The following is a 25,720-nucleotide window of genomic DNA, read 5'->3' on the forward strand; positions in this document are numbered from 1 at the left end:
CGGCACATGTATCGATCGATCAACCATACACTCTGCAGAGGTTTTACATAACCACAAGATCTGCCTTCCTCGCTGACCGTCGTCAACTAGGCTGATTCCAGACGCTTGCTAGCCTAGGATAATGCCACTCTACCATTCAGCCCTGGTTCACCCCAAGTCAAGTCTGGGGTGGTTGAAACTGTGAGTCATGAGCCGGGTCCACAAGGTCTCCATGAAGTCTCGAAAGGGTGTGGGGGGAATCCTCCGCGTCACGTACCTCTTTACACTGTCCGTTATCAACCTAGCAGTAGTGGCAATATCCTACCAAGTAGTCCAGCCGTCCCGCACCATATAGGGCGAGTGGTACGTAAGGCTTCTCGGTGAATCTGAGTACTAGTAAGTCCTTAGGGATGACCAAGCCAGAATGTCTCCTTCAGGGTTTCCATTCATCGTGCCACCACAGCACCTCCATCCCGGGCTCCACCCGTCACAGGTTCACACCCAGGTCCATCTCATATACCATTTACCCACCATAGGTATCTATTTCTAGGGGTGCCCAGGTAGCATCCCATAGCAAGACTTGCCTCAGGCTCGTCGTATACTCCAACTTGGTCGACACAACCCTCACCCTCCACACACCCAAGTCACACACGCAGCACTCTCCCCATAGTCTAGGTAACACCAGTTTCCACCATGCACGTAGTATAAGTAATGAAATATATAGCAGTAAGCGTGTGTCTAGCCTAATAGCAGGGTATGCAGGGGTAAGGTTGCGTCAAGGTAAAGGCTTTCAAGCGAGCATACTACCATGCAAGTCCTAGCATAGCATAATTGTAGCAGTAAAGTAAAGCAATAGCAGTTCTATATTAGCCATGCGTAATAGGTGCTACGAGATTGGGTGGGATGTGGCACCTTCAGTGTAGTCGTCTCCGTTCTCCTCACGGTCCTCATCCATCAGGTTCTCCTCCGAGTCTACAAACGACCGCATTATAGTCGTGTTAGCGACGTCTATAGAATAGCACAAAGAAGCAATGAAAATTCAAAAGAACCAAATGCACTCAAACATGGGTCCATTGCGTAGAGCTTGATTTTAGATGAATTTTGGTCCTAGTTTTGTATTTTTCTGAGGTCGTATGAATTAGTTATGAATTTCCGAAGATTAAATCATTTCTGAAATTAGATAAAGGCTGGATTAATTCTGGGCTGACACGTGTCATGCTGCGGTTGGTCCACATGGCTTGCTGATGCTAGCATGACATTGTTATCATGGTTTCGAGCTAACAGGTGGGGCCCAGCTGACGTCAGCATGACGCCAGCATGACGTCATCAACGTCGTCCATACCGACAGGTGGGGCCAAGTCTATTGGGTCACTGACAGGTGGGTCCGGTCAAAGTCAACACCAGTCAACGTTAGTCAACGGTCAATGGTCAATAGTCACGGTCACTGACATGTGGGCCTGGTCTGCTGACGTCAGCAGCTGATGTCAGCGTGACGTCATCATGACGTCACCTCGGCTGTACTTGCTTCCTGACATGTGGGTCCCACGTGACGTTGTCATGACGTCAGCATCCGACGTGTGGGTCCAAGGTGTCCGTGTCACTGACAGGTGGGTCCGGTCAACGGTCAGTATGGGCCGGGTCCTAACTGGGCCGGTTGGGCTTCGGGTTGGGCCGGACTGGGCCGGGTCGGGCCGGACACGTGGCACGTTGTGACGCGGCCACGTCACGGCCGTGGGCTCGTATTGGGCTGTGGTCCACGGCTGCGGTCTATGGTGGACCAATTGCTGCTGGTCCATGGACCACAGACTGATCTACGGTGGACCGAGTCCACCGCCTCTCCTCCTTAGCTTGGCTCATGTGCACCGAGCTCACGCTCGGGTGGCCGACGAGGGGGTGTTCCCCTACTTCTCCCACGGCGGTGCTCCTGCTGGCGGCGAGCTCGCTGTGTGCCTTCGTGGTGGTGCTGATGACCAATTGGGGAGGGGGAAAGCTTCCCCGGGCCACGGCGACTGCGTTGGTGGGGTCAAAATGGCGGCCAGAGCTTCTCAAGGTGCTAGCCATGGTGAGCGGTGGCTCGAGCACCACCGACGTGCGGGAATGACGCGGGTGCTACGGCATAGACCGATCTGTGGTGCGTGTGGGTGACACAGGGCTTCAGTGGGCATGTGGGGCAGGTCGAGGGTCCTCCAGTGCCTCCGGTGGCGTTGGCCACGGCGGCGGCTTTCTGAGCACAACGGCAGCGTCGGGGATGTGGCTACGGTCACCAGGAAACATCTTGGTGGGGGCGTGTATGTTTCTACGGGTGCGTGGGGATGTGGCGAGGACGTCCAGGCTCAAGGCGAGGCTCGGTTCTCCTGTGGTCGGTAGGGGATTCCCGACGGTCACGGCGGTCATGAAGACGACGGCAAGGCGCACGGGTGACCAACGGGGCTCTAGCGGGGTAGTCGCGGCGTGTGCATGGGTGCGGGTGTTCCCAGCGGCCGGCAATGGCCTTGGCCTACACGCTCCTGGTGTGGAGCGCCATGGCCGGTGTGACAGAGTCTGGCGGCAGGCAGAGGGATCGGAAGGAGGGCTCATCGTGGGTGCTGGGGAAGAGAGGATGGCGATGCCATGTCGATGCGAGGCCGTGCAGCTCCGGTGTGGCCGTGTAGTACCGTGCCAAGCCGTGTCAGTGACGAAGCACCGGCACTGTCTTTGGCTCCGACGACCTCCTCCCCCGCGGCGGCTCTGATGCTTTCTTCCTCTCCTTCCCTCCCCTTCTCCCTCCTCTCTCTCAGCTCGGTGTGTTGTGGACGGCCACCAAGTGGCGGGCGACGGGACAAGCGCTAGGGCTCTCGGCCGAGGCTCTTATAGCCGAGCGGGGATCGGCGAGCCTGGTGATCGGCGGTTGGGAAATCAAGGGCGATCGGGATGCAAGCTTGCATCCAACGGTGTGCGCGGGGTTGCGTGGGCGCGACGCAAGGGGGAGACAGGACCATGCCCCGGGCATGACCCCTGGCCTACCCTGCCATTGCTGTTGGAGCCCTGTCGCATGGTGGTTTGAGCACGGCGTGGGGAAGAAGCACAGTAGCGCTGACGTGCGGGGTCCAGCGGTAGCGGCTGCAAGTGGAGACGGGGAGACGCGCGGGCATGGGCAACGTGTGGCTATCATGCGAGGCCACGGTGACAGCGACTGCAAGCGAGGCCAACGGGCGCGCGGGCGACGTTGGGCCGCAAGCTGGGCCGCGCGAGCCGAGCAGCTGGCTGGCTGCAGCGCGTTGGCGGGGCTAGCTGGGCCGGTTGCTGGTCGTGCAGGTTGGGCCAAGCAGCTGGCTGGGAGGCCTTCTTCTCTTCTTCCTTTTCTATTTTTCATTTCTTTTCCATTTGTTTGAATTGAAATTTGGTTTGAAATTTGAATTTAAATCCGAGGTAACTTATTCATTGGAGTTTAGGGAATTTTGTTTAATAATAACTTTATGGAATTGTTAAGCATAACATTAAGCAATGAGAATCCAAATCACAATTTAAGTTAACATGTATGCAACATCTATGTGATAGAAATTAAATAACCATAATCCACATATGACATGCTATGCTTATGTGTTGACTTAGGTTGAGTTACTTCTAATGCAACTCCTGGGTTGGGTTACTTTACATGACACTCATCATCACATGGAAGTTTTGAGAAAAATTTTATAGTTGGTATTTTTGGTGTGTGGATTTTTGGGTTGTTACAGTCCTACCCCCTTAACAGAATCTCATCCCCGAGATTAAAGCGTAACGTACTCTTCGAAGAGGTAGGGATATCGTAGCCGGAGGTCAGACTCTTTTTCCCATATTGCTTCTCTCTCAGTATGATTACTCCATAGAACCTTGCACATAGGAATATTCTTGCTACGGGTCTCTTTGGTATCTCTGCCCAAAATTCTGATAGGATGTTCTTTATACTCAAGTGTATCTTGAATGTCAAGTGCACCAGTTGGGACTGCTTCATCGGGTACTCTTAAACATTTGCGTAGCTAGGCTACATGAAATACGGGATGTACACCGGTCAATTCCTCAGGTAACTCAAGTTTGTAGGCGAGCTTTCTAATTCTTTTGCAAATCTTGTATGGGCCAACAAATCTAGGGGCAAGCTTGCCTTTCACATGGAATCTGACCGTTCCACATAGCGGGGATACCTTCTTGTATCGACTTCGAGCAATTCTCAAATTCTCTCTTACCTGAGCAACTCCTTCTTCTGCATCTTGAATCTTAGCGGAGTCAAAGAATGATCTTTCTCCCGGTTGGGACCACATCAAAGGTGTCTTACAAGGTCTGCCATACAGAGCTTCAAATGACGACATCTTGGTACTGGCTTGGTAGCTGTTGTTGTAAGAGAACTCTGCATAGGGTAGGCATTTCTCCTAATCAGAGCCGTAATTCAGTACACTAGCGCAAAGCATGTCTTCTAAGATCAGGTTTACTCGCTCTGTCTGTCCATCTATCTGTGGGTGGTAAGCGGCACTGAAATCAAGTTTGGTTCCAATAGACTTGTGTAGAGCTTCCCAAAATCGGGACACAAATTAAGGACCACGATCAGATACAATACTAGAGGGAGCTCCATGCAATCTGAGAATATGCTCAACATATAGATCCACTAATTTCTCAGTGTTGGTCTTGGTCTTTACTAGTACAAAGTGAGCAATCTTGGTCAAGCGATCAACAATCACCTAGATGGAATCATTGCCTTTCTATGAACGAGGCAATCCAACTATGAAATCCATGGATATGTTCTCCCATTTCCACTCGGGTACGTCAAGAGGCTTTAGCAATCCTGCAGGCCTTTGATGTTTAGCCTTGACTCTGTTGCAGGTGTCACAATGTGCCACATGTCCTGCAATGTCTATCTTCATGCCTTTCCACCAGAAGTGTTTCTTCAGGTCTTGGTACATCTTTGACCCTCCAGGGTGAATACAGTATTTGGAATCGTGAGCTTCTGACAGAATTTCCCCTCATAGTATTGGGTCAGATGGTACGCAGATCCTATCCTTGAACCCGATGGTTCCTTGTTCATCTTCCTGGTGGTTGGTCTTATAGCCTAGTTTCATCAGACTATGGAGATACTCAATCTCTTCACAACTTTTCTAAGCTTGATGGATGCGATCTATGAGATCGTACTGTATGCGGAGCTCATTTAGCAAGCCATGCGGTAGTATCTCTAGTTGGAAATCATCAATCTCTCCCTTGAGCTCAGGTGATACTGATTCAGTGATCAAGGTGTGATAGTAACTCTTGCGACTAAGAGCATATGCGACTACATTAGCTTTTCCCGGATGATAGTGAATTTCTAGGTCATAGTCCTTGATCAACTCAAGCCATCGGCGTTGCCTCATATTCAAATCTTCTTGAGTGAAAAAGTACTTCAAGCTCTTGTGATCGGTGTAGATGTCACACTTGTTGCCTATCAAGTAGTGTCTCTAGATCTTCAAGGCATGCACAACTGCTGCTAACTCTAGATCATGGGTTGGGTAACGGTTCTCGTGTTCTTTCAACTATCGAGAAGCATAAACTATCACTCTTCCATCTTGCATCAACACACAACTGAGTCCTTGATGAGAGGCATCACAATAGACTACGAAATCTTTGCCGATATCAGGCAATGATAGCACAGGAGTTGTGGTAAGCTTCAGTTTCAGTTCCTGGAAGCTTTGCTCACACGCGGGCGTCCATTCAAATTCCTTAGTCTTCTTCAGAAGGTTGGTCATTGGACGGGCTATCTTAGAGAAGTTCTCAATGAATCGGCGATAATATCCAGTCAATCCCAAGAAACTTCTGACTTCTGTCACATTGCGGGGCTGATCCCATTCTTTCACAGCTTCAATCTTGGCTAGATCAACTGCGACACCCTCGGCTGAAAGTACGTGGCCTAAGAAGGCAACTTCCTGTAGCCAAAACTCACATTTGCTGAACTTTGCGTAGAGCTGATGTTGGGCTAATTTCTCGAGCACAATTCTCATATGAAGTTCATGTTCTTCAGCGGTGGGTGAATAGACAAGGATGTCGTCGATGAATACCACCACGAACTTATCCAGTTCTTCCATGAAAACCTTATTCATCATGTTCATGAAGTATGCGGGAGCATTCGTGAGTCCAAAGGACACCACAGTGAACTCAAACTGCCCATACCTGGTCACAAAAGCGGTCTTCGGGATATCACTTTCTCGAATCTTCATCTGATGATAGCCAGATCTGAGATCTATCTTGGAGAAATACTTGGTACCTCGAAGCTGATCAAGTAGATCATCAATCCTTGGTAGGGGGTACTTGTTCTTGATGGTGACTACGTTCAAGTTCCGGTAATCAATGCATATTCTCATTGAGCCATCCTTCTTCTTGACAAACAGAACAGGGGATCCCCAGGGTGAAGCACTAGGCCTGATATATCCCTTCGAGATGAGCTCATCAAGCTATTTCTTGAGCTCAGTTAGTTCATCAACTGACATGCGATAGGGTCTCTTAGCAATGGGTCCCATTCACGGTAACAGATCAATGATGAACTCAACATCACAGTCTGGTGGCATACCCGGTAATTCTTCAGGGAATACATTGGGATAGTCTCTGACTACTGGCACATCATGAATTGTCTTCTCCTCTTTTTGTGATTCTAAACTTGCTTTAAGGGCACATAGGATAGAGGTGGACTTTCCAGACTGGGGTTCACATCTAACGACTTGGCCTGATGGGTGGGTCGCTTGGACATATCTAGGTGAACATGATATGATACCTCGGTGAATGGTTAACCAATCCATACCTAAGATGACATCTAGGTTAGTGGAAGGTAGCAGGGTTAGGTCAGCTCTAAAGATAAGACCCTCAAGGGTAAGACTCACTCCCTTACAGATGTGGGTGCACTTTAGGTCTCCTAAAGGTGAGCTAGTGATGATAGGATCTTCACGTGGGGTTACAAATAGGTCATGATCTCGTGCAAACTTGGATGATATGTAAGAACAAGTTGCTCCAGAGTCAAATAGAACTGATGCAGTATTGCCATTAACTAAAAACATACCATACACAACGTCAGGGGCAGCTTGTGCTTCCTCGGCATCCAGATGGTTGAGACGTCCACGAGTAGCTGATCCCTTGAACTAAGACTTCTGTGCAGTTGAATTCTAAGGGCACTCAGCAGCTTTGTGACCTGGTTGGCCACAAGCAAAGTAGGTGAAAGGCGTACCGCCTGTAGGGGTTGGTGCGGGTGCCTTCCAGTTTCCAGTGCTTGGTGCGGAGCGGTTCTATGCTGGGCGTTCATTTACTGTGCGGGGATGGTTGAAATGGTCGTGACTATTACGGTCCTAAGCATAATGGTCCCAGGTGTAATGATCCTGAGCAGGGTGGGAGTATTTGGCAGTGTAGCCTCTACTTCCCCTACTCGATCTAGGGTTGTCATCCCTATTATGGCAAGAGCATTCCCTGGATGGTGCATCCCTGCAAAACCTCTTACGGTCACGACCATAGAGAGACTCCTCAGGCTTACGCTTCCTCTCCTTGTACTCTTCTCCAACTTCAGCATGGTCCTTCTCAATCTAGATGTAGCGATCCACTAGAGCATGCAATGTGTTGCTCTCAATACCGCCAAACTTCAGCTTGATGTGCGGGTTAAGCCCCTTGCGGTAATAGTACAGCTTCTCCTTTTTAGAGTTCACAACATAAGAAGGGGCATAGCGTAGAAGGTTGGTGAAACGAGTAGTGTACTCAGTTACCCTATCCTTTCCCATCTTGATGTTGCGGAACTCCTCGACTTTGGCCTCCATGATACCCTTGGGAATGTGATACTCAGTGAATGCTTCAGCGAACTCATCCCACGAGATGTGGGCAGGGTCCTCATGGGAGTCACTGAAACTGTTCCACCAGGCATGAGCTGCACCTGTGAGCTAGTGTGTGGCAACTCCAACACACTCATCATCAGTGAAAGTAGTGAGGTCAAGCTTCTTCTCCATTTCCTTGAGCCAGTCATCGGCTATAAGTGGGTCAGGGTCGGTGCCATCATAGGTAGGTGGCCTTAGCTTCAGAAATCCCTCTAGCTTCCTTTGGAAGTCATTCTGCTGACCTCCCTGGCGATGGTTTGCTCCTTCAACAAGAGCTGCAAGAAGCTGGGTCTGTTGTGCCATCACTTCTGCCAGGTTCGATGGTGGTGGTGGAGGAATGTTCTCCTTAGGCGGTGGAGTATTCTCCAGGTGGAAAGGTATCCCTCCACGTCCACGGCCACGACCATGACCATGGTTGTTGCCACCATGTCCCCCATTGGGTTCAACTAGTTCAGGGGTGGGCACATGTCCTCGATTCATTAGGCGATTTGAACGGCGGTTCGGCATCTGCAACGTGTATCATAGAGAGTTTAGTGCTTGTGCCATAAGTGCTTATAATTCAATATGATTACATGATTTAGATGATTTAAAGAAAACATTTACACTATCCAACACTCATTACAAAGAAGCAATAAGATCCATAAGATGCAATAAGATCTAAAACATTCATTACATGGGTTTTATTACATAGCATCATCTCCAGTAGCTACACTAGAAGACGTGCGAGAATCATTCTACGCATAGTGTCTCATAGTACATCTCATAAGGGGTACATCATGGGGTACAACTTATGGAAGCTACTGACATGACTCATGACCACGCAGGGTCATCTACTCTAACTCATAAACCGCAGCTGGGATACGACTGTTCCTAATCTCGATCTCCTCATCAGACTTGTGAAGTCAGGACACGTACTTCAAGGCCTCGGCGAGCTCCTCAGTAGGCTTGGCTCCTGGTAGGGTAGGGCAGGCGTCTAGGTTGAGGCGAGTCAGGGCTAACTCAAACTCCTCTATCCTGGGCTTTGTCTTGCTGCGAACCTCCTTGGGTAGCTGATCCCACATACCCTTCATCTCCCTAAGGCGCTTCCTGTCAGACTTCTGCCAAGCCTGCCAGGTCCTCTCACATTTGTCCTGTAGGTACTTGGTCTACCTGAGTGCCTTGATCAGGTGACCCAAGTTGCGAACGGCCTTCTTCCTAAACTCCTCCAGCTCCTGAGTCAGGGTCTTGTTCTGAGATTGGATCTTCAGCATATCAATCCCCTTAGATCTCTCTCTGTCACCTCTATAGTTGAACTCATCCTTCTTGTCATCCAACTCACTCTGCAACTCCAAGACCTTGCTGTCGAGGTAGCAGTTCCTGTTGCCTATGTTAGCTGCTTTGTCCTGTAAGTCAGCGACCTTGGCTCTGTGGTCCTCCTCACGACGGTTGAGCTCATCCTACAGCTTGGCAACTATCTCCAGTAGACTAGCTTGCTCCTGTGCTCCCTGCGAGTCTCGCTCCTAGTACTCCCACTAGAGGGCCTAATCTTGACATCTCCTCTGCTCCAGTTGGGTCACGTACCTGTCCTGCTCCAGTAGGTGAATAGCTGAGACACGAAGGCATCTATCCTCCTCGGCAAAGATAACTCTGCCTGCTGCGAAACTCTGCTCACTGGGGGTAAGGCTGAGGTCAAGGGCCTGAGGAAGTAGACAGAACTCTGTCGTCTTTAGGTGCTCGTAGTGGTCCTCATCACTCTGCGAAGTGCCTTATGTGAGATAGCTCGCAGTCCCTCCTTGACTGTGTCCTCTATAGTCAACTCGGTGAAAGCTAGGACGGAAGGTAAGGTAGTGCTAGCTGGAAACTCCACTAAGGTGACAATCGGTCCTTCGATTCCTCCTTCTTTAGCTGGCTTCCCGGTGCAGGTGACCTTGACAAGCTCGTCGGGGACACCTAACATGACGAGAACTCAGCAGAGGGTCTGTGCAAAACCCCTGAGCTCACGTAGGTCAAAGGTAAGCTTGGCGTGGTCTAGAGGTAGCGGTCCTAGTGGCGGCCAGTCGACGTTCGTTGTCATCTGCATGTTTCAAGGGGACAGGTGTTAGCAGGTCAATAATAGATAAGCCTTGCATAAAAGTAAATGCAGGGTCAGTATATAACCGAAAGAAGGGCTGTTTACGTCCTATTCTATCGTCCATTTCTAAGGGTTTCGTCCTAAGGTCAAGTAGGTCTCTGATACCAACTGAAATGACCCCAATTTCCGTGAAGGGAAATCCACAGCGTCGAAGTATAATAAGATCATTGTAGATCATATTATCCAAATTCCAGTTGAATATCACATCCATACAACGATAATATCAGAGTATAAATAGTGTGGAATTACATAATTTATTACATCGTCATATTGGCGGAATCAAAAGTAGCATTCATTCAGAACAGCTTGAAGATACGATCGCCAAACTCGAGCGTAGGCATGAACCCCTCATCCGTCAAACTCCTCGGAGCTATACTCCTCAGCAGAACCTATGTGCCAAAATTTATCAGTACGATTTGTACTGGCCACTCCCATCCCTATGAGCATTGCTTTGTGGAAATTGGATGCAAGTGGGACATAGTCAAAGCAACCTATAAAGCTGAGGTTTCCTATGCAATAGCATATCAAGTAAATAGTAATAGTTTGTCAAGTTTTAACACCATTCCCACACACATTCCACTCCATTCCCTTTTCTGAGCCAGGTTTCGATCCTGGGATCGACATACCACCATTTCCATACCATCACCATACCATACCATCGCTCAGTCGACAGGCCAACTCCCTCTCGGCACTGTCTCAAGGCCCGTAGCCCCTAGCTACGACCGACACTCTCTCACGGGGGAAGAAAAGAAGGACTCATCTCTCTATCTAGTTTAAGCGAAACCCGGGAAAGGTCCATAGCCGACGAGTCGGCACATGTATCGATCGATCAACCATACACTCTGCAGAGGTTTTACATAACCACAAGATCTGCCTTCCTCGCTGACCGTCATCAACTAGGCTGATTCCGGCCGCTTGCTAGCCTAGGATAATGCCACTCTACCATTCAGCCCTGGTTCACCCCAAGTCAAGTCTGGGGTGGCTGAAACTATGAGTCATGAGCCGGGTCCACAAGGTCTCCATGAAGTCTCGGAAGGGTGTGGGGGGAATCCTCCGCGCCCCGTACCTCCTTACACTGTCCGCTATCAACCTAGCAGTAGTGGCAATATCCTACCAAGTAGTTCAGTCGTCCCGCACCATATAGGGCGAGTGGTACGTAAGGCTTCCCAGTGAATCTGAGTACTAGTAAGTCCTTAGGGATGACCAAGCCAGAATATCTCCTTCAGGGTTTCCATTCATCGTGCCACCACAGCACCTCTATCCTGGGCTCCACCCATCACAGGTTCACACCCAGGTCCATCTTATATACCATTTACCCACCACATGTATCCATTTCCAGGGGTGCCCAGGTAGCATACCATAGCAAGACTTGCCTTAGGCTCATCGTATACTCCAACTTGGTCGACACAACCCTCACCCTCCACACACTCAAGTCACACACGCAGCACTCTCCCCATAGTCCAGGTAACTCCAGTTTCCACCACGCACGTAGTATAAGTAATAAAATATATAGCAGTAAGCGTGTGTCTAGCCTAATAGCAGGGTATGCAGGGGTAAGGTTGCGTCAAGGTAAAGGCTTTCAAGCGAGCATACTACCATGCAAGTCCTAGCATAGCATAATTGTAGCAGTAAAGTAAAGCGATAGCAGTTCTATGTTAGTCAACGGTCAATGGTCAATAGTCACGGTCACTGACATGTGGGCCTGGTCTGCTGATGTCAGCAGCTGATGTTAGCGTGACGTCACCTCGGTTGTGCTTGCTTCCTGACATGTGGGTCCCATGTGACGTCATCATGACGTCAGCATCCGACGTGTGGGTCCAAGGTGTTCGTGTCACTAACAGGTGGGTCCGGTCAACGGTTAGTACGGGCCGGGTCCTAACTAGGCCGGTTGGGCTTTGGGTTGGGCTAGACTGGGCCGGGCTGGGCCAGACACGTGGCACGCTGTGACATGGCCACGTCACGGCCGTGGGCTCGTATTGGGCTATGGTCCACGGCTGCGGTCTACGGTGGACCAATTGCTGCTGGTCCATGGACCACAGACTGATCTACGGTGGACCGAGTCCATCGCCTCTCCTCCTTGGCTTGGCTCATGTGCACCGAGCTCACGCTCAGGTGTCCGGCGAGGGGGTGTTACCCTGCTTCTCCCACGGTAGTGCTCCTACCGGCGGTGAGCTCACTGTGCGCCTTCGTGGTTGTGCTGGTGACCAATTGGGGAGGGGGAAAGCTTCCCCGGGCCATAGCAACTGCGTTGGTGGGGTCAAAATGGTGGCCAGAGCTTCTCAAGGTGCTAGCCATGGTGAGCGGCGGCTCGAGCACCACCGACATGCGGGAATGACGCGGGTGCTGTGGCATAGGCCGATCTATGGTGCGTGTGGGTGACACTGGGCTTCAGTGGGCATGTGGGGCAGGTCGAGGGTCCTCCAGTGCCTCCGGTGGCATTGGCCACGGCGGCGGCCTTCTGAGCACAACGACAGCGTCGGGGGTGTGGCTACGGTCACCGGGAAACGTCTTGGTGGGGGCGTGTATGTTTCTACGGGTGCGTGGGGACGTGGCGAGGACGTCTAGGCTCAAGGCGAGGCTCGGTTCTCCTGTGGCCAGTAGGGGATTCCCGGCGGTCACGGCGGTCATGAAGACAACGGCGAGGCGCACGGGTGACCAACGGGGCTCCAGCGGGGTAGTCGCGGCGTGTGCGTGGGTGCGGGTGTTCCTAGTGGCCAGCGACGGCCTTAGCCTACACGCTCCTAGTGTGGAGCGCCATGGCCGGTGTGATAGAGTCTGGCGGCAGGCAGAGGGATCAGAAGGAGGGCTCACCGTGGGTGCTGGGGAAGAGAGGATGGCGATGCCGTGTCGATGCGAGGCTGTGCAGCTCCGGTGTGGCCGTGCAGTGCCGTGCCGAGCCACGTCAGTGATGAAGCACCGGCACCGTCTTCGACTCTGACGACCTCCTCCCCCACGGCGGCTCTGACGCTTTCTTCCTCTCCTTCCCTCCCCTTCTCCCTCCTCTCTCTCAGCTCGGTGTGTTGTGGACGGCCACCAAGTGGCGACGGGCGACGGGACAAGCGCTAGGGCTCTCAGCCAAGGCTCTTATAGCCGAGCAGGGATCGGCGGTTGGGAAATCAAGGGCAATCGGGATGCGAGCTTGCATCCAACGGTGTGCGCGGGGTTGCGTGGGCGCGGCGCAAGGGGAAGACAGGACCATGCCCTGGGCATGACCCTTGGCCCACCCTACCATTGCTGTCGGAGCCCTATCGCGTGGTGGTTTGAGCGCGGCGTGGGAAAGAAGCACAGTAGCGCTGACGTGCGGGGTCCAGCGGCAGCGGCTGCAAGTGGAGACAGGGAGACGCGTGGGCATGGGCGACGTGCGGCTGTCATGCGGGGCCATGGTGATAGCGACCGCAAGCGAGGCCGACGGGCATGCGGGCGACGCTGGGCCGCTGAAAGGTCCTTGTTTGGTTTTGGTAATTGAGTGACAACTTAGGTGGACTAATTATGTTTATGTGAGATACACAGGTGATTAGTCCACAGGTACATGTGTGTGAGCAACATATGCCATGAAGGTAAAAATGGCTTGGAGATGTTGCAAAGCTCACACATGTGATGATGAAGGAGCTTAAATGCACATGAGACATGACATTGAGTCATGTGATCAAGGTGGAGAAGATCAAGACAAGACTTGGCTTGATGGACCGGTTGCAAGCGTGAAGGGCAAGTCGAAGGCTTTGGAGTGATGTACCGCGTGGCGATGAAGCTTGAGCAAGACTTGGCGCTGATGGATGATGGCAATGGCGAAGAGCAAGTAGAGTCAAGATCAATGAACCAATATGATCATATGATGATATGAAGTGGATCATATCATTGTTGATCGTGTTGGTGCATGTGTTGCATCAACATTGGAGGAGATGGAATGGAATGCGCAAGGCAAAGGTATAACCTAGGGCATTTCATTTCACCGGTCATAGATGTGTAGAGAAGTTTATGACCGGGTTTAGGATAGATGGCCGTACTATCAAGAGGGGCAAACTTGTTTGCATATCGGTCATCTAGTGCCACTCGAGTGATCTAACTTTGCATTGTCACTAGGATCGAGTGGCGTGGCAAGTTGAGTGGCTAACATCCTTTGGGAAATGATTGTGAAAATGCTAACACGCATACACATGGTGGTGTACACTTGGTGGTGTTGGCACATTTACAAAGGCGGTGGTGTTTGCAGGGTTGAGATGGGTTTGGGTCCCTCACTCCCTCCCGCCGAGCTTTCGGCGCTTTCGAGAAAATGGAATGCCTATTTTCTATTGTGCCGGATGTAAATTCTGGCGGTTAGCACATTAGTGCAAGGGTGAAGAAGTTAGAAGTAAAAACGAGTTGGTCGCGAAGATGCCGGCGTCGGTCAACTGACCAGACGCTGGATCTGAATGCACCAGACGCTGGAAGGCTGTGTCCGGTTAGGCTAACGTACGGTGATGCAGAAACTAGAGTGTGACCGGATGCTGGCTGCGTCCGATCGCGTTCGACTGGACGCGTCCGGTCATGCTCGGGAGCTTACTAGAAACGACCGGACGCTAGGAGGTTCAGCGTCCGGTTAGTTGAGGTTGCTGCGTCCGGTCAAGTCAAGTGACCGTTGGAACCGGGACACGTGGTCGTCTGCAAGTGACCGGACGCCGAGGTCTAGCGTCCAGTCAACATGATCGGAGCGTCCGGTCGGCCCGACCGTTGCCCAGTGAAGGGGTAACGGCTAGTTTAGCCCTTGGGGCTATAAATAGAAGTGGCCTTCGGCCATGGCTGGTGCTGAGCACCTTGGGGGACTTTGTATCCATGCTTGAGAGTGCTTGGGAGCCCTCTATCACACACATACTTGATAGTGATCATTCGATTATGTGAGTGAGCGATTCCAGTGCGATTGCATCGTGAGGTTGCATCGAATGGCACTAGGTGATCGAGTTGCAAGCCAGTGGTGCTTGTTACTCTTGGAGGTTGCCACCTCCTAGACGGCTTGGTGGTGGTCTCCGTCGAAGCGCGCAAGAAGCTTGTGCGGCGCTCCGGAGAAGTGCTTGTGAGGGGCATTGTGCTCGCTCCGCGGGAGTCGCGAAGAGCAACTCTAGTAAAGCGTGTCATTGAGCTACCCTCACTCAAGGGGTAGGTTCTTGTGGCGCCCGATGTGCGGGCTTAGCGGGTGATGCTAATTAGCTGCCGAACCACCAAGTGAGCGGTCGACACAACGGGGACTAGCGTGTTGGCAAACACGTGAACCTCGGGAGAAAAATCATCGTGTCAACCTTATTCTTCCCGTTGGTTTGCATCCCCGTTACATAAGCTTGCAATTACTTTTATACATATTAAGCTTGTGTAGTTGCTCTTGTAATTAGATAGCTTGTGTAGCTTGCTAATTACCTTCTTGCTTGCGTAGCATAAAAGTAGCTCCCTTGCGTGGCTAATTTGGTTTTAGTAACCTTGTTAGTCACATTGCTTAGTTTGTGTAGCTAAGTATTTGCGCTCTCTAATTAGGCATTGGTTGCCTTGTTATTGAGCATTGCTAGTGAGTATCGTTAGCTTTGTGCTTTTGCTTACTAGCATGTGTAGGAGCTCCCTTGTTGCTTAAAGTACTAGTGGCATTGGTTTGTGTAACCGTGCTCCTAGAATTGTTTAGGAGAGCTCTAGCTAGCCCGGCACCTTTGTTGCATAATTGTTATCTTTGCAAGGTGCTAGTGAACATATATAGTGGGGTATAGTCTTGGCTAGACCGATAGTTTTAATTCCGCATTTGTATCGGTTAGCCGACACGATTAAGTTTTAGAAAAGACTATTCACCCCCCCCCCCTCTAGTCGCCATCTCGACCCTTCAGCCGCAAGCTGGGCCACGTGAGCTGAGCGGCTGGCTGGCTACAGCGCATTGGCGGGGCTGGCTGGGCCGGTTGCTGGTCGTGCGGGTTGGGCCGAGCAGCTGGCTGGGAGGCCTTCTTCTCTTCTTCCTTTTCTATTTTTCATTTCTTTTCCATTTGTTTGAATTCAAATTTGGTTTGAAATTTGAATTTAAATCCGAGGTAACTTGTTCATTGGAGTTTAGGGAATTTTGTTTAATAATAACTTTATGGAATTGTTAAGTATAACATTAAGCAATGAGAATCCAAATCACAATTTAAGTTAACATGTATGCAACATCTATGTGATATAAATTAAATAACCATAATCCACATATGACATGCTATGCTTATGTGTTGACTTAGGTTGAGTTACTTCTAATGCAACTCCTGGGTTGGGTTACTTTACATGACACTCATCATCACATGGAAGTTTTGAGAAAAATTTTATAGTTGATATTTTTGGTGTGTGGATTTTTGGGTTGTTACACCGCGCCCGCGCCACCGCACCCGCGCCCATGCCACCGCCGCGCCACCGCGTGTGCTCACGCCGTGAGGCCACGCCACCGCACCCACGCCCACGCCCAAGCCCGCCCCACCGCCGCGCCTGCGCCCCGAGGCCGCCTAGCGCCACCGCGGCCGCCCCGAGGCCGTCCCACGCCTCGCCGCCGCCGCCGCGCCGTGGCCATTGCCCCTCTGTCTGCGCCTCGGTCTCCTCCCCAGTTCCTGCTCCCGTGCCACGCCCTCTCCTCGCCCCGCCTTGCCACCCTCCACCACTGGACGCGGCCACGACCGCCGTGCCCCCCATGTCCGTCGAGCCAGACTCGCCGCGCGGAGCGCCGGGCATCCCACGCCACCGCCAACCCTGCCACCTACAGCGTCCGGTCGTGCCACCGCCAGCCCGGATCATCGGCCTGACCCACGCCCTTTCGTCCGCTGCGACTCCATCGACGTCCGTGGATCAGTCGTTAGAATGGTAAAAATTATAAATATGCAATGTACCTACTTAGTTGGTATTTGTTATTTACTAGTTAATGTCATGACTCAGGTAGTTGATTTAGTTAGTGGTCTAGTGAGATATATATGTCGATAGATAGAAACATAGATACATAGGTATATAGATATAGTTAGATAGCTACTTAGATATGTAGTTACATATTTAGTTAACTACATATGATCTAGCTATTTAACGAGTACACTATATATATACATAGTTATTATCTTATTTACTTAGTTTGTAGTTAGAAAGTACTTATTAGGTACTATCTATCATCTAATTTGGACTAAATGACATGTGTTTCGTTACGTGTTTGAACTAGATGGACAACCTAGTTACCATATATCATGGAGGCACCGTTGAAAGCGATCGCTATGGATATGTTGAGTTTGTTGACATGCAAAGCGTGCCTGTGCTATTCAATGATAGGCCTTCATTTATTGAGATGGTTGCAAGGGCTCGAGAGGAGCTGCATTGCCTTGGAGATGATGGCATTGCAGTTGATGGTGTACTGCACCTAGGTTCTCCTCCCAACATATTCAGGCGAATGATCTCAATTGGTTGTGTGGATCAGTGGGAGAACTATGTGAGATCGGCTATGAAGAGCCAGCTGCAATGTTTGGACGTGGTTGTGCGTCGGTTGTTAGTCGATCCCATCCCTCATAGGTTTACCATAGTAATGGATCATCAGGCACACATCGACCCTCCCATTCTGAAACCTTATCTGCATGTGGAGATTGTACCTACGGTTCTCGATGCTTAATCTACCCCCAATGCGGTAGTTGGAGATGGTTGTCAGACTCATTTATCCGCATGCGGAGTACATCTACTACCTACAGGACCGTATCTTCGATCTAGAAAGGGAAGTTAGCAGCGGTTACAAGGACGACGGACAGGACGACAACAACAATGGTGCCGATTCACAGGAGGCACTCTGCAATGATCCATATTGCACCTGTCCAAACCACAACAACAAGGGGCCTCCCCCATCACCCCCGCCACCACCACCAACAACAACAGGAGGCTACTATGAAGAAGGTGCAACATAATTTGCTATGTGACCACACTACTAGGATGACTTTATCTTTTTCACATACCACATCTATGTGTTTGTTGTTTGGTTTAATTACCTAAGGCATGTTAGGTTTAGTCGAAGAAAACTCTGTACCCAGGTTCGGTACATGTAGTCACATGCCATTTCATGTGTTTCGTGTGTTAATTTATATAATATCATACGTCATTAGGTTTTTTCAGCAAGTGTTCACATTTCAATACGTCCATATCATTAAGCGGAATATTAAGACCATAAATAATAAAAACAACCACATAATAAAAAGTTTAATACTATGCCACATTACACAACATATTAATACTAGAAGTACGTGCCGATAGTAGACATAGGGGCAAATGCACTTTCAAATCCTCAGTCTGAAACGTACTGAGTAAGCAACTCATCATCCGAGTACCAGTCCTCTACCACAACCCTGTTGCTGTGGCTAGGCTCACCTACATTGCTATGACCTGCCTGTCGCCTGTAGTAAGCGGCCTCTGCTTCATCTGCGACTGTTGTGACCTGAGTGAAGAACGCGTCGTCATCCTCCTCCACCTATAAATCCACCTCTGCTAGAGTGATGAGCTCGCTCAGTCTGCCAGTGTCGTCCTCAGCCTCCTTCGCCTATATGCTCGCCTCTGCTAGAGCGATGAGCTCGCTCAGTCTACCAGTGTCGTCCTCAGCCTCCTATGCCTGCATGTCTGCCTCTGCTAGAGCAATAAGCTCACTCAGTCTGCCAGTATCGTCCTTATCCTCGTCCCCCTCATCAGACAACATAATCGGTGATTGAACGGTGCGACTAGCTCATGATCTATGCTCATCTAACTTCTTCTCCTCATACCTTACACGAGCCACCTCTGAGGCATGTTTCTCGCTGTAACCAATCCCTTCATATATAAAATGCAATCAGTTAGCAACGTGATTATATTATATTTAAAATCAGGCAACGAAAAAAGACTTTCAAGCACTCACGGGCACATAATATAGCAACATGCTCGTTCAAGACCTGCATCTGTATTCTTGTCTCCTCCCTTGTCTTATTCCTTGCCTTCTTCTCCTCTAACATCATCCGCCTCTCCAATCCCTATTTGTTAAGCCCAACATTGATCGGGTTATAAATACCGCGCTGTCTAGCAAATTTATGCATCTTTTCTTTGTGATATTTAACGAATAGGTTGACGTAGTCAGATCCATATCCCCTCTTCCATGCAATTAGTTGCCTCTTCTTTAGTTCATCCAAGAACTTAGCTTGACCACCATAACATTCCCATCTGCATTTCCTAGTGCTCTGTTCAAAAGAAATATTATATCATATACATCTTAGAAAAAGAAACAAAATACGATTTCGTGTTTACCACAAAAATAATGAACCTCATCGTACTCAATCATATAGCCGCAATAATGGTCTATTCCAAGCTCCGAAGGAACTATGCCATAGTTGGATTTAACACCACATTCGTACATGACAGGAGGTGCTTTGTAGATTACCCTTTCTTTCTTCTTTTCCTTAACCCTCCGCGGTTCTTCCGACCATTGGTTCTTAGGACCGTACAACCATTCCTTGAAACGACACTTCGCCATTGAAAACACCTAAATAATAAGACATTAGTACATGAACACATATAGCTCAAGATTTGAACACATACACTTTGCACTTATCTTCATACTTGTTTGGACACATAAACTCCAACGTATTCTCAGGGTTTATTACAGCTCGATCTCTGCAATCGCACAGAGGAGGTTTCTCGAGTCGTCTTACTGTCGCTAGGTGCTTCTCCTTAGCCGTCATTGGTGGAGGGTTAGGGGGGTGGAACCCACCGCTTGAAGTGCTCACGTGGATGTCTCCCTCTAAACCAATCGTCGAAAAGGAGGTACCTAGGATCAAACTTGTCTGCACCGTCGATCCACTGAAAGAAAAAGCACCTCTCATGATCCTACAAAACGAGATTTCAACAAAATATTAGTAGCATACTTACACAAGTAAAAAAAAGGATAGTGAAAACAATTTCTTACATTAAAACGACTGCATGTGTAGAAGCAACGCGCCGCTGTGTCCAGATGTTTCGATTGAAAAACATGGACCGGGAAACCACAGTCACAGTTAGGGACAGGGAGGTCAGGAGGGATGGGGGCATCTTTTCTAGACGCGTCGGGGTATAATTCTCGAGGACGACCCTGTTGTCGCCAAAACTCCTCCTGAAATATTTCTTGCATCTAACAAAACGGATGTAATTTAACAAACATAAATCAAAACATCACAAATAAATATCAATGAGAACCATAACTACAATACAACCAATTTCGTTCTAAGAACCGAAAGCAGTTAACATTAAACCCTAAACCTAGGGTTTCCTATTTGATGGACAACAATGAACCAAAAGTGATGAGGATTATTACGTTCAAAAATCCAACTAATATATATCGAATCGATGCGAAAAAACTAGGAGGGAAGAGAGGATACCTTGTTCTCAAAGATCTATGGATCAAATCAAGGTTTTCAAGGTCCAATATGCCGATTCGTGAAGTGGGGAGAGAAAAAACTCGAGAGGGAGGAGAAAGAAGAGGAAGAACGCTCGGGCAGGAAGGTTGGGCCGGGGTTAAATGGCAGGGAGCTCGGCGCCAGTCACTCTGGCGCCGAGCTCGACGCTAAGATCTACGGCGCCGAGCTCCCTGCCATGTCATCCATCGAGCGCAGGACCTCGGCGCCAGGGACGCTGGCGCCGAGACGTGTTAGCTCGGCACCAGCATCAATGGCGCCGAGCTAAGGGTCTATTTTATGAATTCTTTCCATCAGAAGTCTATTTGTGATAAACTTTAAAAAAAGGACTAAATTGTAAAAATTTCGGTGCTAGACCCGAGGCATGTGGCTTGCCTACGAGCGCACCCTGCCGTGCAGCTGGTGCCGGAACCGTTGTGTGGCAGTCGGCGGCCTCAGTGGGGTCCACGCACAGGAAGCACCGATGCCGACGCTGTAGATAGACTCGAGTCCTGACATCGGTACCCGCTGGCACGTACGAATTCGTTCTCAGCACCGCTGCCCCGGTGCCGACACTGTGGGCAGTCTTATGCTCCAAATCACCACACTCACATTTCAAAAAAAAAGAGTCACCGCAATTTGTTTCCTTGTAATAAAGAAAAACTTCTCGGATCAAATTTACAATATGTTGAATATTGGTGATTTCTTTCAAAAGAATTATTTGACAATCTTAATTTTTATCTTTTCTTAGAATTACACAGGTACAGCGTAGATGCCAAACATGAACCGGTTATTAGAAAAGACCATGCAAAAGAAACTATAATGCAATCTAATGGAGTCGTCACATGTGACGCAACCATGGCAACAAACTGTTGTTACCTACCCATCAGGCCATCACCATCGAGCATCATGTAGCTAGTGCAAACAAGAACAAATAGATGGCCAAGCAAGATTTGAAACACAGGACAGGTCTAGTAGCTATTATTGTCATCAATAATTAAAGCCTGAAGAATGAATGGCCAATTATTTCTGACTTTATGAGAATTTGTAAAACCTATCGTTTTTTTTTAGTTCATCTACGAGTGAGTATTAATGTGAACAGTCCCAAACGTCGCTTGAGGATAGACGTGGAGTCTCCTTCGCAACCTCTAGTAAGATAACATCTTAGGTGTACAGCAACAAAAGCCCAAAAGCACGAGCACAAAGAGGCATACGGGTGAGGGCGACGCCTTGTATAATTCGTAACGAAAATGGATCGTTCTCTACGCGAAGTGCCCAATTCTGGCGCCACATACATAGACGCCTCTTTGTAGTCAAGAAAGAAACACCTTTCCTTTCATGTTGCTTTTGGATCATTGCCAAGCTAATTACGCTACGCTGCTTTCCTATACTTCGTACGCCTTATTCGCTGGTTGGTTTCAGCCTCATGGTACAGTGGTCCTGTTCGCTTCGCTAAAAAAACAAACCGAAATATTGTTTCGGCCGATTTGTTGTGAGAGAAAAACATTGTTTCGACTGAAAAAACAAGCTGAAAAAAACGGATTATAAGAGAAGCGAACATGACCAATGTTTTTCTGTCACAATAAATCAGCCGTACAAACCAGCCCAAACGACTTATCTAACCAGCGAACAGACTGATAGGCGATAGCCAGCTACTCCCCATTCTCAAGCATGACCCCCTCCGGATTTCCACAATTTTGACTTCTATGCTTAACCAAAGAGTCGTACTTACATCATGATGCCTACCGTTCTGATTGCCAGCAGAAGGATACGAACCCGGCCATCATGTCAGTATCTAAAAAAATCCAATTGCACATCGTACCATTTTATTGTATTTATTATTGTTATTTATTTATACATGTCAAGTGACACACTATGGTTAGGGTGTGTTGATGGACCCCACCATGCGATCTAGAAGTAAAAGGAGACGTATAAAAATGGTTTCTCAATGCAAAAGTACTGTCAAAATCAAAGGAGAGAGGGAGAGAGAGATAAAAAAAGGAGATGACGGGGGATAACACTGAGACAGATAAGAAATCATCGCAGTTAGAAAGAGAGAAATGATAAAAGATTACGGCATGATTAGGGCGTCGGCGCTTTTTTAGTTGTGTGTACACATGAAAAAATCGGCCGGTGATGTGCTGGAAAAGCTAAGGGATATGGTTGTATGGCCGACGTGTTTAGTTTTAAAAAAAAAATTGCCTTCTACAATAAAAGAACATGTTTGGACATATACATAGAGTACTAAATGTAGACGAAAAAAAAACTAATTGCACAGTTCTCGGCAAAATCGCGAGATGAATCTTTTAAGCCCAATTAGTCTATAAAAAGCCTTAAGTGCTACAGTAACCCACATGTGCTAATGACCGATTAATTAGTATCATTATATTCGTCTCGCAGTTTCCTGAAAAGTTCTGTAATTTATTTTTTTATTAGTATCCAAAAACCCTTCCCGACATCCTTCCAACACATCCGATATGACATCCAAAAATTTTTACCTCCCCAACTAAACACACCCTAGATCGATCAGTATGGAGATGCCCTGCGTCTGCGTGTGGGAGAGCTCCGCTGCAAAAGGTGCGTGCTTTGTGCGGTACTCAAATGAAACCATATGAGCTTGCATTTGTTTTTAATCCGTATTCCCAGTACCGACATACGTGTGGAGTACAAAAGCAAAAAGAATATTTACATGTGCAATACTATCACAATCATTTCACTTTTTTATTTTACTTTTCTTTTCCTTTGTACTTTTAGTACGTATAGGAGTATATATTTGTACAAAAAGATTGTCATATATCTATTATATCCATACAATAGTATTAAAACGATCCCCACATTCACCAAGAGAATCTGAAAATTACGAGATTAATAAAAAAGATTATGCAACTTTGGATTTTATGATGATAGAAAGGATTATATTAAATACAAGAGAATACACCTAGTACAGCTAATAAAAAGTAAGTTTAAAACAATAAGTTAAACAAAATAGCACTAGTTCAGAAAGAAAAATACCTCAATAAAGAGTCCACATAGAATATGATTTGTGAAGGCGAAAATTGAATGATGATGAAATGGAAGGAAAATATCTATAGTCAATATAAATTGCAATATAAAAATATCTAAATTTAACATTGAAAATAAGAAATAATAGTTCAATTTATATATGTTGGAAAACACATAAATAAACAAGATCTATGTGTTGCAATAAGTAAAGTTAAAAAGTCATATCTTTTTCACTCAAGTGCTAAGAAGTACGCATTGGTTAGGTATATATATTGTAAATTTGTAACGGTCTAATTATATCAAAAGATATACAAAAATATAAAAATAATCCATTACAAATTCAAGTATGAAAAAAAACAATAACACGGAATTCAAAAAGGCATTATAACTCTATTTTTCATAGTAATAAAAGATAAGGAAAGTACGAGAAACGTCTATAGAAGATTGAGAGAGATAAAACACATGCATAAGAGTTATCAAAGTCGGTCTCCGATATCTTTTGGCATGTCCAAAAAAAAGTTTGAAGCACTTCAAATTCGGCTTATAGTCTAAGATCATCGGTCCACTTTTTCCCTATGTTCCTGATGGAACGTTTTAGCATCACCATCCATATCCACGAAGTGGAACAACTAAATTGAATGTGTCAATTACAACGACAGTGGCTCAAATTTGATGTATGTCATGGCAATGGTCAAGGAGAGAGAAACAAGTTTAGTCGACCAAGATTATGACAAAATCGTGAAAAATGTATTGTCTTTTGATATCTTACCGGCTATCACTCAATTGATTCCTTGGTACTCACGCGTGAGAAGTTCACGAGCAACACAAAGCGGTATACTTTTTTCCTCTTTCCAGTAAATTGATCACAAATGGAAACAAACATGGTCATAGCCTCATAGCAAGGTTCACAACAATGCGTTAGAGTGGCATAAGTAGAACGCTGGAGATCAACAACTCACTAGGGTCAGTGTTGATTCCATAGTTGGTTTTTGGAATGCTTGTTCTAATGGATGTTGGTGCAATGACGGGGCCAACTAGCGGTTGTTCGAGGTGACAACGGCAACAGACATGAGCAAGTGAATCCATCCAGTCATGTCTTGTGGAGAAAAAAAAAAGACAACCATGGGTCTTAACTCTTAAGTGAGGTACAAGGTAATTCAAAATTTGAATTTATAAGAGAATTAAATAATTAGAAATCTTGTGAGAGACTTGACGGTGATTTTATCGAGCTCACCAAATAATTAAAGGCTACATGAATTTGGCCTCAGCATAAATTACACGCCCACTGCCCACGGGATAGGAGTAAAAAAATGGAAAAGATGAGATGCATTTAAGCCAAGGAGTTAGTCAATAATAGGCAGATAGATCTCGTGCAAGTAGGTGTAGGGCATGTTTGGATCATTAGTCCAAGGATTAAGTTTAGTTTTGCTAGGTTGTTTGAATCCATAGGCTAAACTTTAGTCCTTCATCCTACAATGACCAATTTACCTCTAATTTAATTAACCCATGCACATGCATAGCCATGCAGGGGTGAGTTGGCGAGGGTATGGGGGTGTCCTTTGCACCCTCTAAGACTGTCTCCAATAAAGAGACCTATACCAAAAATGCGTCACTCACAGTGCCTTTGCCTACCAAAAAACACCATCCAACGGAGGACCCAAACCCACGAAGTATTTTGGCTATCAGCTGAAACGCTACGCAAAAAAGCATCCCCTCTCTCCTGGCTATGCAAATCGCCGTCTCTGCCGGACGCCGGGGCAGGGAGGCCGCCCCGGTCCGCCGCAGCCGCCGGCGGCGGTGCACAGCGGCCTTGCCGCGCGCGAGCCCATCCCCGACCGCCGCAGCTACCACCGAGAAGGAGAGCCCCGCTGCCACCCTCCCAGCAAGCCGCGCGGCCATGCCGACGGCCTGCTCCGGTTGCGGCGGCCTGCCCCTACACCGTCGTGCCCGTAGATGGACGACCATCGCGCCTGTGGCCACCTCCACCTTTGCCGACGCGCCTCTTGTCTCTGCCGCGTTCGTGCCCACCTGGATCTTTGCCGGAGCTCAGGGAGATGCTACCTCTCCACCGCGCCCGTTGCCACCTGCCCGTCCACTTGCACCCATCCGCCCCTTGCCCTCCGTCGTGCCCGCACCGGATCTTGGCCGCATCTCTTCTGCTCCACCACGCCCGCACGGGATCTGGGCTGCGTCCGCCGCGTCCGTGCCCCTACACCGCGGCGAAGGACGCGGATCTTGGCCGGAGCCGCAGCGGGTGGTGGCCGGAGCTAAGGGAGATGGACGACGACGGAGATGGCCGGAGCTGACGGAGAGGCTGGAGCTCCCTCGCTGACGGAGATGGCTACGGCGCGGCCAAGTGCAGAGTCCCGTGGTAGCTGTTGGAGAGGGCGAGTTTACGGGTGCGTGACCCTTTCCTATGGGAGACCCAA

Source organism: Miscanthus floridulus, chromosome 4 (genome assembly GCF_019320115.1).
Source record: "Miscanthus floridulus cultivar M001 chromosome 4, ASM1932011v1, whole genome shotgun sequence".
NCBI classification, from domain to species: Eukaryota; Viridiplantae; Streptophyta; class Magnoliopsida; order Poales; family Poaceae; genus Miscanthus; species Miscanthus floridulus.